Here is a 13,402-nt window from a genome sequence, read left to right as displayed (position 1 = left end):
CCTATAATTTCATCAAAGTCGGTTAACGTTGCTGTGAGCTATAAACGCTTAAAGATCGCAGAATAAGGTCGAAAATCGCTGATTTCGGGAATCAACGCTACAAACAGGTTTTTTGAATTTTCGTTACAGCCTCATAAAAAAAAGTTTAAGAAACGACCTTTTCTATTTTCTTTGCTACTCCGACCAAGTCCATTTTTTTTCAAAACGACGAATCACGTCACTTAGCAAACTAATCCTTCTAGCTTCTCAAAAAAACTCAAGTCGTTTGGATTAATTTTAAAAAAGATATGCTTTTTTAAAGGGTGACCGAATACTTTTGCACGCCACTGTAGGTACGAAAAGAGAACTCCTTTTCTTACATTCCACCGTTCATTATCTTAACCATTATCCTTTTATGAGTATTAGAAATGAAAAATATTAAAATGAATTTTCGTGTGAATCAATATTTTCTTCAAACTTAGCTATCATTGCCACTAACAGACGACTGAAATATTATTTCAAATCCTTATTTTTTATCCTGGTGTCAAATCAAATTCTCACAACTCCATACTAGGGATGGGACTATTCGAATAATTTAATATTCGAATATTTTACAAGTGTTCGAATGCTACGAATAAACTTCGAATATTTGAGTATTCGAATAGTATGGTGTGCAGTGAGTCAAAATAAGCTTACAAGATTTCACCCTGACAAATGAACCTAAAGAACTTGATTTATAATTCACACCATACTATTCGAATACATCAGTATTCTTTTGACCCACTTCACACCATACTATTCAAATACTGATGTATAATATCCAAGTATTCGAATACTATTCAAATATCCAAGTATTCGAATACTATTCGAATACTATTCAAATATCCAAGTATTCGATTACTATTCGAATATCCAAGTATTCGAATACTATTCGAATATCCCAGTATTCGAATACTATTTGAATATATAAGTATTCGAATAGTATGGTGTGAAGTGGGTCAAAATTAGCTTATAAGACCTGACAAATGAACCTAAAAAACTTGATTTATAATTCACACCATACTATTCAAATACTTAAATATTCGAATAGTATTCGAATACTTTGACATTCGAATAGTATTCGAATACTTGGATATTCGAATAGCATTCGAATACTTAGATATTCGAATAGCAATCGAATACTTGGATATTCGAATTATATTCGCCAAATAATTGCGCAACCGAAATATTCGAATACCAAAAAATTCGACAAATAGTCCCAGCCCTACTCCATACCTGCATAATGAAAAACAAGAGCAGCCACCAGCATCTTCTTTTTTCCTACAGCTATTATACAACAAAATTTAAGTAACCCACGTGCCGCTGACCCTCGACATTAACCACCCACATTCTCTCCGTCCAAAATATAAAAAAAGTATAGAGATTTAAATTTTCCATTCTTCCCTAGCAAGAAGACCCCTTAACACGCAAGCATGGAGTCACGATTCCATCAGTCCACCGTCGAACCTAGGCCTCCCCACGAAGGAAATGAAAAAGGGGAAAAAGTAGAAAAACGGGAAAGCTGCCGAATCGGATGCCCGCGGGGCCCTAAACCTTGGGGCGCGGGCCGCAGGAGTGCTCAAACAATCGAAATATGAGCGAGCCATCGATACGACACGCGATTGAAGCACGTGGCGGTCCGCGGCGAGCGGACCAAGGAGCCGAGTGGACGAAGCTTAAGAGGCCGATCTGCGCAAGCACAGGTGCAAGTTCGAGGGTATAAAGAGGAGAAGCCCGAGCTCGCTGCGCGCACTTTGTGCTTCATCTGTCCGTCATTCACGTCGCACGATCGCTGTTTTCGCGGTGACTCGCTCGTTTTTTTCTTTCCGCCGACGTTCCGCCACCGTTAATAAACAACCTCGCCGGACACCCTCGTGTTTTCGGGCACTCCATCCACTTGGAAGATCAACCTAGACGCGCTCGACGCAGGAGCAGGTAAGCGAGAAGCATATTTAAAAAAAAAAAAAAATTTCTCCCGTGTTTTGCTTTCGCGAGAGGACAGTCGGTTCCATGTTTTTCTGGGAAGATAGTGATGCTTAGGAGCGGTTCTCTTCTGTGCGCAGGAGTTTTAAGTTGAGTCTGAGGTTTACTTTTCAAGGGACTCGTGAAAGTGTGATCTGAATAATGGAACTGGTGGCGAGAATTAACTGCAGGAGATTGGTTTCGTTTTCTTGTTTTCATTGTGGTGTAGTGTGTTCCGAAAGGTGAGGTCCATGATTAATGGCAGGCTTTTTAAATTGTTCTCGGCTGCTGCAGGCAATGCTCATGGAGATGAGAATTTTATGGGTAGTGTAGGAATTGCTGTGACTTTAACGTTACAATGTTTTTTTTTCTATTTTGCTACTGGAAAATAAAATAAATAATATTGTTAATTATGAAACGTGAATACCAGGTGAATTCACTTTCAAATCAGAGTTACCATTTTACATATTTTGGTAATGCGAGGAAATAACTATCTACTTTAAATAAAATGTTTTTTAATCATTTTTAGTGAATCGATTATACTAGAATAGCTGCAATAGATTAATGATTCCTGATGGTGGTGTGGGATTGTACAGGACTCACCCACAATTTTTTAAAATTGTTATTTCACACTTTCGACAAGATTAAAAGGGAATTTTTATTATCTTTATTTCTGTAGCTACACACGTCGTTATTCATTTCACATCGATCGATGATAATATTTTTCTTTAAAAATTTGCTGTTTTTAAATCGTGCTTGTGCTGTAAATATGAGAAAAGAATTATGAAAGAAGTGTTTGAGCAGGTTTTTAAAGTGCTGCATTCCGAAGAAGATTTGACGACCCCGTCGTGTGCAAGCACATTCCAATCAATTTAAGTGTGCAATTGGTTAATTGTAGTTTGCTTTATTAAGTCAAGAAATCGTGTTCGCGGTACAACAATCGTTGCCTGTAAAAATTAATTCCAGTCAAGGCTCATACACTCAATGTTCCTTGCCTAGGTGACTCGAGCATTTTCCAAAAGTCATAGTTCGCGTGTAACGACGTTAAAGAACAAAATCAATATAAAATCGCATACTGTATTTGCACAGTGTACGTAAATTATTTTGTTTAAAGTATTGCATAAGCAAAGACAGAAGAAAATTCGAATGGACAGGTATTTTTTTATTTGTAGAGAAAATTCACGAGGTCACTCTTCACCTGTTTCTGTGTGCTGCTTATTTTACACTCCACTCGTTCGATAAATAAAATTATATTCCTCAAATGGTGGCTCTTTTGGAGGTGAGAAAGAGACTGGAAATTGATAACGAAGAGACGATGCTTGGAATAATAGTGACACGAAAAGATCTATCGTGAAATAGAAATTAAAATGCAAGCAATTGTTTGTTAAATAATTAAATAGGTGATATGATATTGATGAACAAATTGTTTAAACTAAACGCTATTTTTTTTTACGAAATTTGCGCGAGTAGATGAAACTAATAAAATATGGATGAATATTATTTGCAAAATTATTCGATGTGCTGCAAACGCTTCTGCTAATTAAAACTTTTATCCAATAATTATACGCATTTCTTCATTAAGAACCATTAATATGTATATCGAACGAAATATTAAAGAGCTGATATTAAAATTCCTTTATTCATTATTAATTTGACACAAAATTCATTAATGACTTTCATTAGCATAAACGTGTGAGATTATTCATTAATGCGAGGAAGAATTTTCGTACGACAGATTGAAAAATTCTTACCCACTCTGTCATCTTCTCGTTTAACATCAGAACTCTATCAGGCCATCGAGTACCTTATTAAAATTAATGAGAGATATATTTAACAACTAAATTGCCAAAAAGATTAACAATTTTTATTGAGAGATTTACTAAACGACATGGTAATAAATCATTTTATAAAGAAGAGATCGAATACATACTTCAATATAAATTCGACATTAGTTGGCTCAAACGAAATCTTCTTAGATGGAGCCACTGTTACTAAAAGAGTGGTGTTTCTTTCTTCTTACCATTTTGTTCCTGCTGCAAACAATCACGAGAACTCGAGTACAGAATCCTACGAGGACTGCATTCAAGAGAATGTACACTAGAATTCTGCAATGAAAAATATATTTTCAAATAAAAGGAAATAAGTTATAAATCTTTGAAGTGCTTTTATCTAGAAAAATTTCGATTTAATCTAACCTGATTACCCTTTACTGTCTCTGATTCACCTATTTCATATTAAAAAAAACGAAGATAGTAATTTTGTAGTCCCTCGTCATATGTGGTAGTGAAAAGAGGGTTTAAAAATAATATTCTTTTGTGTGCACATAAATAACTTTAACATATTTCTGTATTTATACTGTTGATATCATTGGTTTATTGGAATGCTCTAACTCTGCACAGCATATAAATATATAGACTATTTCATAAATGTTTAAACAATAATAAATCTGTATACTCTACTCTTCAAAACTGAAAAATAATCCCAACAGATATGAGTCTTGAAATCATTTATTTTTGTGATACAGTCATTTTCAGTTGGGGGTATTACCTTTTGTATAAAATATTATAAAACTGGTGTTTACCCTGCATTTTAAAATTTAACGTAACTCTAGCTCCACCTTAAAACTGTTTTATTTAAAAAACAAATAGTTGCAAGGCCCACGTCTAGTCGAACTTTTTTTTCAATTTTAAGCTGCAGGACACCCCTGACAATTTTTAACCAAAATATTTTAGCTCAGATTATTCTACTGAAGGAACAGTAATACCAACATTATAAATAATGATTTTTATTAAAATCACTTATACCATTAGCATTTTTCAACTTCCTTTTGACTGCCATTGCACTTTCTATGTATAATAAACTACCCTACAAAAATTAGCAAAAAAAGACATGCTAAAAATAAAACCAATGGTACCAATTTCTTTCAAAATTCATTTGGCGCAGGGCAGGGTGCAAAGGGCAGAAATTACTAGCGTCTGTTTGTCGAGGCTTCGATTATTACTGGTGTTCGAGTATTTTCTTAAGGTGGTGCAGTATCGAGGAAGCTGAACGCGTTCGAAAATTCCGCATACTTTGGTGTAACAGGAACTTTGCCTCCACCCTCCGAATTCCACCGCGTAGAAGAACCGATCCCATCTGGTGATTTTTATCCAGCCAATGGGAAGCCCCATCCATCGTGAATCGCGAAGCGAACGAAACGTTAATCTTCCGATTTTCCGGTTAAATTTCTGAAACTTCCCAACAATCCAACAGCCTGTTAACTTTGTTATTGTTGTTGAATTGACCACCTACGTTCGACTTTTGGGTAGAGTTTTTTTTTATGCCCGAAACTTAGGAGTTTCTCTGCAGCTTGATTATCTTGTCGCAGCTTCTTGAACCGAGAAGTTATGTGAATCATGGGGAGAAGTTTATTATCAACCCTAGTAGCACAAAATATTGGTTAAATATATTTTCCAAATATTATGGAAATATTTTTTTGGCCACACTTTTTAATATGACAAAAATGTTGATTACAAATATTATATACACATACTGAAAATGTGAAATAAATGTTTTGAAAATATGAACTAAATATTCGTGGAATGTAAAAGAAATATTCAGAAAGTATAAAGCAAATATTTTGGGAATGTGAAAATAATATTCAGAGTTCCGATATAAATATTCAGGAAATGTAAAATATATATTTAAAAAACGTAAAGTAAATATTCAGAAAATGTGAAATAAATATTCATGAAATATTAAATTAATATTTAAAAAATGTAAAGTAAATATTTATTTTATATTTGAAAAATATATTTTTTTTATAATTTTGTTTCTACCATTAAATAAATATTTACTTTATATTTGAAATATATGTATTTTTCATAATATAAAATGAATATTTTCCGAACATTCGGGAAATAATATTTTGTTTCTAATATTAAATAAATATTTTATTTATATTTGGACAAAAATATTGTTTTCTAATATAAAATGAATATTTCCAGTATATTTGGAAAAAATATTTGCTTCTTATTCTAGAATAAATATTGTATGTATATTTAAATATTAGAAAGCTATTGAACCTCTTTTTAATATTGGATGTATGTGTATTCAATATTTTGTGCTACTAGGGAAAGAATGACCTTTTCTTTTTTACGTCCAATTATTGAACACCCTTAAAATTTGCGAGAGAAATTTTCAGCTTCCAGATTGATCTATGCAGTGTTCGTATGGGGGTTGTTTAATCCACAGATTTATAATTCATATTGGAAACTGAAATAATAATTAGCAGTTTAATGGCTTTTAACATAACTGAAAAGTTTATTAAGTTTCAGTATTAAATGCTATAATGGTCTCTGTTTTAAAGCATCGAGTATCGTGCACTATATCGAAATTTGATATAGTTTATAATACAATTTTATCTCAAACCAAGGAAGTAAAATGCAGTGGAATATTTTTGTGACGGGCGGTAATTTGAAATATTAATTTTGGATAAATCAATCGCAGGATAAATTGACAGCAGAGGATTTAAAAGATTAAGAAACAAGAAATATGTTATTTTTAGTTAAAAAGGGAAATGAATATTCTAAAACCTAAGATTTTTTAATGATCTTTCAGCGTTAGAATTTAAATATTGAGAAAAACAACTCTTGTGTATTTGCAACACACTTTTAATTCAACGTTTTCAAAACTTAAGAGCACAAAACTACACATTTTTCGAATCATAGCTTAATATTTCTCTGGACTTTGTTTTTTCATTAAATTTAATTTCATATAATTTACATGGCTGTATTAATTGTGGGTAATAACAATTTGAAGTGTGACGAAGCCAGTTGCAAATCGCTGTGAAATTTTTTAAACCAATATAAAACTGGAATTATTTAATAGAAATACAGTTTCGACAACAAACGATGCAACGAAAATTTGTCTAAACTATGGTGAAAGTTATTTAATCAGGTACAATAAACCTTCTTCAATACTATTATTTAACGACATAGTATAGAAATATAAAATCCGAAAATATTTAGAGAAATTTGAGAAGTGTGTTAGAAAATAATATATGCTTGACTGCTTTAATTTTTGCAAAATTACATCTTCGATTTTCAAGTGCTTCATTTCTGCCGCAGTAATGCACTTCCACAAACTTTTCTTACGCGGACAAAGGATGTTTCTATTATACATTTGGTATCAGAATATCGTTCCACACGCAGACAATAACGAGAGGAGAACAATGAAGTACCTCTGGTCACAATCGTAGTTATTAGACGCTGATTGTCAATAAATATCGAACGCTGATATTCCGTTATGAAGTCCCCATTATCTCATTATGACGCGATACTGATATAAAAGGACAGATCCCTACGTCTACTGGAAGGCACAGCCGTAGATATTACGTGGTTAAAGTTAATGTGTCGTCACAAAACTTAATAAACTCGTAATATTCCGCGATTAAGTTTTCTCCCCTCATTTTACCACCCTTAGCGTCTTATTTTATTTTCACCTAAAATTTCAAAGTTCATCTTCAAATTCGGACCAAAAAAAATCTTTTCAATTCAAGAAAATTAATTTCTCTTGCCTATATCAATTATTTTACACTCACCAGAGTGCTATTGGCGTAATGAGTAGTAGGGTGGAACGAAATACAGGGGCACAATTTTTCTTTATTATTCATGACTTCTAATAGCAAAAGTTGCCTTTTATTATAGTATTTAAGCTGTCAAAAGCTGAACTTCGTGAATAAATGTTTTAAAGTGCTGCAAGTCACTTGAATATTATTATTTTTATTGATCTTATGAATTTTATTTTATCATACGATAGTACTTCTTTTTAAAAGAAACTTTCCTACTCGTTAGATTTCCTAACCTTGTATAGGTGGTGTCTCTAGTGTAGGTGCTATCTGATTGCTACCTAACCAATGAAGAAAGTTGCTAAAATGAAGGAGTGACGATTTATCTATAGTTATATAATAATTATAATAATAATAATAAATCGATTTTATGCACCACAAATTACATAAATTATGTGATAAATGGGCCAGGTTCAGCGTACCTGCTGTTTTGCAACCCAACCCCAAAACATTATCTGTCAGAAATAAAGCTAGCAAAACAACAGAAAATATAAGTAGAAGCTTGAAATTCGGCAGGTATATTCCTTTCGCGACGTAGGTGCTCGATAAGAAGGGATTTTTTGAAATTCCAACCCGACGGGGGTAGAAAGGGGTAAACTGTGTTTTCACGGATTCCTTAATATCTTTTAGGCTCGATTTGATATCGACTTGGTTTTCACTTCGAAAGATTACCCACATAAATGTCTAAAAAAACAATTTCAGGATTTTGCCCTAATCAACCCCCAAAGGGGGTGGTGAAAAGGGGTAATATGTGTTTTTATGAAGTCCTTAAAATCTCTTAGGCCAGAAGCGAAGCGCGGGGTATTTTGCTAGTTAAACGCGAAATGGAAACGCGAATGTTTAAACTAAACATTCTGTTGTTTTGTGGGGCGCGTGGCAGACGAGTAGGTACGCTAGAGGTCTGAACAGTGAACGTGTTAAGACAATAAAAAAAATTAGCACATTCCAAACTTTAAAAACACAAAAAGTTACCTAATTCTTCAAGGTTCTTGCGGCACCACAATTTTTTTTCGACAGAATTTATCTTTTCTTCCGCTATTAGAAAACACAATTTTGATTTTTTCCAAATAAAAAGCAAATAACCAAGTGGCACAAATTTCCAATCACACAAAAATTACAGTTATGTAATTAATATTGTCCTTTTCCTGAAGCTGAAGGGGGTAGGTTACCCTCGATAGCCCTAAAAAAAGGCCCCTTTTCAAACGCAAATTGTAAAGTGATAAATAACAGTAGAGAGAATTTTTTTTCTAGTTTTAATCATTATTCTATGAGTTTTAACACCAAAAAAGAAAAGTCTGATGGTGAACATAAAATCTCGAAAACCGCTCCAACGATTTGAATGAAAATTTAATGAGAGATGCAGAAAACCATTCCCGACGATGTGCCGGGACCAGATTTTCGAGATAAATTCTTTAAAAAAAGGATAAAATATATTTTTCGTACAAGAAATCGATAAAATCACATTTTTCAACATAAAAATTGTATTATTTTCTTTTTCGAAAATCTGCTGCCGACACATTGTAGGGAATGGTTTTCTGCATCCCTCATTAAATTTTGATCCAAATCGTTGGAGCGGTTTTCGAGATTTTATGTTCACCATCAAACGGTGCACCGGATACACGCCTTTACGTTTTTACTCACAACTTTTATGTACATAGAGATATTTAGACTTTTCTTTTTTGCTGTTAAAGCTCATAGAATAACGATTAAAACTAGATGAAAAACGGTCTCTCTACTGTTATCTATCACTTTACAATTTGCGTTGGAAAAAAGGCCTTTTCAGGGCTATCGAGGGTAACCTACCCCCTTAAGGGGACTAGGCAGTCGAAAAATCAATTTTTTTTATTGCATTTTCCGAAAGTACTATCTTTTCCCAATAAAATGCCGCTTGATTTATAGTAAAATTCGCAAAATTGTAGATTTGCCCAGAAACTTTAAATACGTTTTTCTGAAATATTTTTTTCTCTTCATTTTTTCCTGATTGGAACCGAATTGAGGTTCAAATCGACTTGGGAAAAATTACAGGATGTGTAGAACATGTGTCATTTCGGCGCAAACCTCTGATATGGTCCGTAAAAATTCGAGACTTTCATAAAAAAAATTAAGAAGTCACCGGATTTTGGTAGCACGCAAAAAATGATGGTGCGCTACCAAAATCCGGTGACTTCTTAATTTTTTTTATGAAAGTCTCGAATTTTTACGGACCATATCAGAGGTTTGCGCCGAAATGACACATGTTCTACACATCCTGTAATTTTTTCCAAGTCGATTTGAACCTCAATTCGCTCGCAATCAGGAAAAAATGAAGAGAAAAAAATATTCTAGAAAAACGCATTTAAAGTCTCTGGGCAAATGCGACGCTATAGGTTGCCGCTTGACGTTTTTAGCTGCCAAATCTACAATTTTGCAAATTTTACTATAAACCAAGCGGCATTTTATTGAGAAAGGATAGTACTTTCGGAAAACGCAATAAAAAATCGATTTTTCGACTGCCTAGTCCCCTTAAAGGACCCGAAGATTCGATAAAGGTACGTTTTCCCGACGGTGTCCCTTATGCGTCCTATCAATTTAATCTCGCTTCCTTTTTTTATCGCCACGGTGCACGGCAGTACCGTAAAGACTATAAATAGTCGATGGTTGAATGTCACGCGCCAGCTTTTCCCCGTGTTTTCCAGTTTCAAAGTCGCCATTGACCGCGTACTTTAAGAGGCGCTCGCCGTTTGTCGCGTGGTTGCAGCCCCGAATGCAAAATAATAATTTAACTCCCGATGGCGTTCGTGTGTCTGCCCCCCCCCCCCCCCCCGAGTAAAAAGTCAAATTCCATCGCGTCCTCCCATGGGCAAAAGAAAGGGAATTGCTCTGCGCCCCGAGCAACATTCAGAGTTGGCGGAAGTTTGGACGCTGTAAATCAGTTTTGACCGAGGACCGTGGCAATTCCCCCCGTCAAATAAAAAAAAATAAAACAAATACATTAGCGTGAAACAGAATTTTCATCGTCTCGGGGAGCGCAGCTTTTCGAAAGCCCGGGGAATTTCGAGAATTTTGCCGTGAAATACTTGCCGCACAGATCCCTGGGAATTTATCGTAATGGTTTACATTTGCTTGGGAGAGGATAAGTAATGGCTCGCGGTGGTAGAATCTCGGCGATATTGCAGCAGCAGTTTCGCTTCTGCATTTATTAGCATCGGTCTGATCGCGATAGCTGTGATATTAATATTATATATATGAGAAATTTTTGTTGTTTTTTTTCCGGGTGAAATTTTGTGTTTAGAGTTTAGAGTATTCCAGGTTAAACGCGAAAGGGTCTGGGTTAGGTCTGGGTTAAGTTTGACGAATTTTGAAACTGTTTTTACTTTTGACGAAAATGGAAGTCGAAAATGAAAATGGGAGTCGGATCGTGCGGAGTGAGCTGGAGAATGGTAATCGAAAGGACAGATTTTCAATATGGAAATAATGGTACGAAAATTTAATAAACTGTTCAATATTTTAACAGAATTTCATCGATGTTATAGAATTCGTCAAACAAATTTAATATTGCTTCATTAATCTGGTGGGCGGTCGAACATTTAATACGGTCGATGGTGATGTGCTTAATATGCATGATAATATTGCAAATGTCACAGGAGGGTAAATAGTTTTTTATAAAAAGTTAAGGTGTTTTAGAATGGTCAATTCTTATTGTTAGTCGTGTAATTGCTGTCTTTTTCTGTGGACCAGTGTAATATTGTTCTTTCACTCTTCCAATTCATTTTGAGTTTAGTTGAATTATAATTAAACAGCTCAAGCATTAAAATGTAGATAAGAAATCTTTGAAGATACCAAACGTAATGCTTTATCCTCTCTTTTTCTTTCTTGTGTATTGATATGCAAGGAAATCAATAATAAAATTATTTTATTCCCTGCAATTCCTCTATAATAAATATTGCATACAGACTGTCTCAAAAATCGTTCAATGTAGGTTCAGAATGTAGTTTCTAAAATAGTTAAAAGTAACATTATCCTTGCCCAATTTATTAATTTAACCAAAAAGATTGAAGCAGGACGAAGTAATCGAATTCTTTGTGCAGTAGACCTTAAAATAATGGTACAATAACTCCCTTCAGCAATTTCAGATCTAAAGATGGGAGGAGTCTTTGATTTTTCGATTCTGCACAACTCTGTGAACTGGTTTTGATTAATGGTAAAGTTCTTCATTCGAACTTCTTCAATCATCTCCCCCATTTCTTGCCAATATCTTTTAATTCAGTGGTAGAATGAAGTGTACAAGAAAGGGTAACAGTCGAAAGAAAAGCTTGCTACAAAAAACATGTTCAAATATAGGTCCCACGAAAGTCAGTTCAATTTTTAGTACAACTTCAAATTCACAGTAATTTCCTTGCAAATATTGTAGCAACTTTCGTTACTTCATTGAAGACGAAAAAAAAATCTGACTAAGCCCTTCAACGCACAAATCTTCCATCGTCTTTATTCGAATTAATTGAAAGTGGTTGTAGACACGCCGAAGCTCTTCGTCAGTACGAATATCGAAGATCTCAGCTGTTCCACGAAACGGAGCAATTTTCTTTCCCTTCTCCCCGAGCAAATTCTCAAGATTCCCTGTCACAGGGGTCTAATACTCCCTTCAGTTAAGAACGATCAGACCAGAATCGTCGTACATGAAGCCATGTACCTACGCCGGCAGCTCTTTGAGAAACAAAAGCCTCCACTCTCGGTTCCCCGTTCTAAGTGTCTGTCTGTCGTTCCAATGTCAGCGCGCGAAGAGAAAGGATGGAGTGGCTCCTCCATGAGCAACTTCTTCCGTTCCCATGCAATCATTTCTGCTCGCCGATGATCAATGTCAAACGCTGGCTAAGTAAGACTTTGGGTACATAAATGGGTAACTTTTAAATAGCACACTTTCTATGCGGCCGCCACTCCTGCGTTCGATGCGAGCTGCCTTTTAAACGGGCTCGTCCTGCCGCAGAATTTTCTACGCGCTTCGAATCAGATCTGAAGTTCGAGCAATTCAGACTGGACCTGGCCATTCTCGGAACTTTGTCAGTGTGGTTATTCTAAGGACGATTATTAAGAGGGATACTATTTTACGGGCTAAAAAACATAGAAAAGTTTAGGAATTTTTTTTTAAGAACCTAGCATTTCGATTCATCTGAAATTTGAACCATGTTTTTATGCATCCTTGAAGAAGTTGCAGTTTATGTTTTATTCATTTTTATTAATAAATATAGGAGTTATGCGTCACGAAGCGTAAAACTCGTCGTTTGGTGTTGCGCATGATATTTACCTTCCAGGTAATCTGAAACAGAAATATGTAACGACGTCTTACTGTGTACATATGTAGCTTGCATTTGATGAACCAGAATACCGCTAAGTTCTGTACTTCTTTTGTTACGCAAACAAATAGACGCAAAATTGCATAGCAAAAATTAAAGGTTCAGACCTTTCAGTTTCAAAAATCTCTGCACTGCTCAATACATTTTTTTGTTTTTTACTGCTTCATCAATTTCCAGCTACATGAGTGTACAATCATACGCCGTTTCATTTTGCTGATTCAGATTACCTGGTAGATAAATATCATGCACACCAACGGACGACGAATTTTGCGCAGTGTGATGTTCGATCATGCATAACTACCATATTTATGGTTGAAAATTAATGAAAAAAAATCTACTGCTTCTTCAAAGATGCATCAAAACATGGTTCAAATTTCAGATAAATCGAATCGCTGGTTTCTTAAAAAAAAATCCTAAATTTTGGTATGTTTTTAGCCCAAAGAATAGGATTCCCCTTAAGATTATTGGGTATTTTGCGCGGCGT

The 13,402-nt window shown here is 34.7% G+C and overlaps 2 protein-coding genes across 2 annotated transcripts in view; one reads left to right on the top strand and one right to left on the bottom strand.

The window, feature by feature from the left end:
• Ccha1 (neuropeptide CCHamide 1) overlaps positions 1–13,402 on the bottom strand; it is a 151,461-nt gene that overhangs the window by 60,443 nt on the left and 77,616 nt on the right. The gene's annotated exons all lie outside the window — the stretch shown is intronic.
• Scp2 (Sarcoplasmic calcium-binding protein 2) overlaps positions 1,786–13,402 on the top strand; it is a 117,695-nt gene continuing 106,078 nt past the window's right edge. The window contains exon 1 of the mRNA XM_076825759.1: positions 1,786–1,953. The gene's annotated coding sequence lies outside the window, so the exon portion shown is untranslated. The remainder of the gene's footprint in view (positions 1,954–13,402) is intronic.

Source organism: Andrena cerasifolii, chromosome 13, assembly GCF_050908995.1.
Source record: "Andrena cerasifolii isolate SP2316 chromosome 13, iyAndCera1_principal, whole genome shotgun sequence".
In the NCBI taxonomy this organism is placed as follows: Eukaryota; Metazoa; Arthropoda; class Insecta; order Hymenoptera; family Andrenidae; genus Andrena; species Andrena cerasifolii.
The sequence above is the reverse complement of the archived record's forward strand: the minus strand, read 5'-3'. Positions and strand labels throughout refer to the sequence as shown.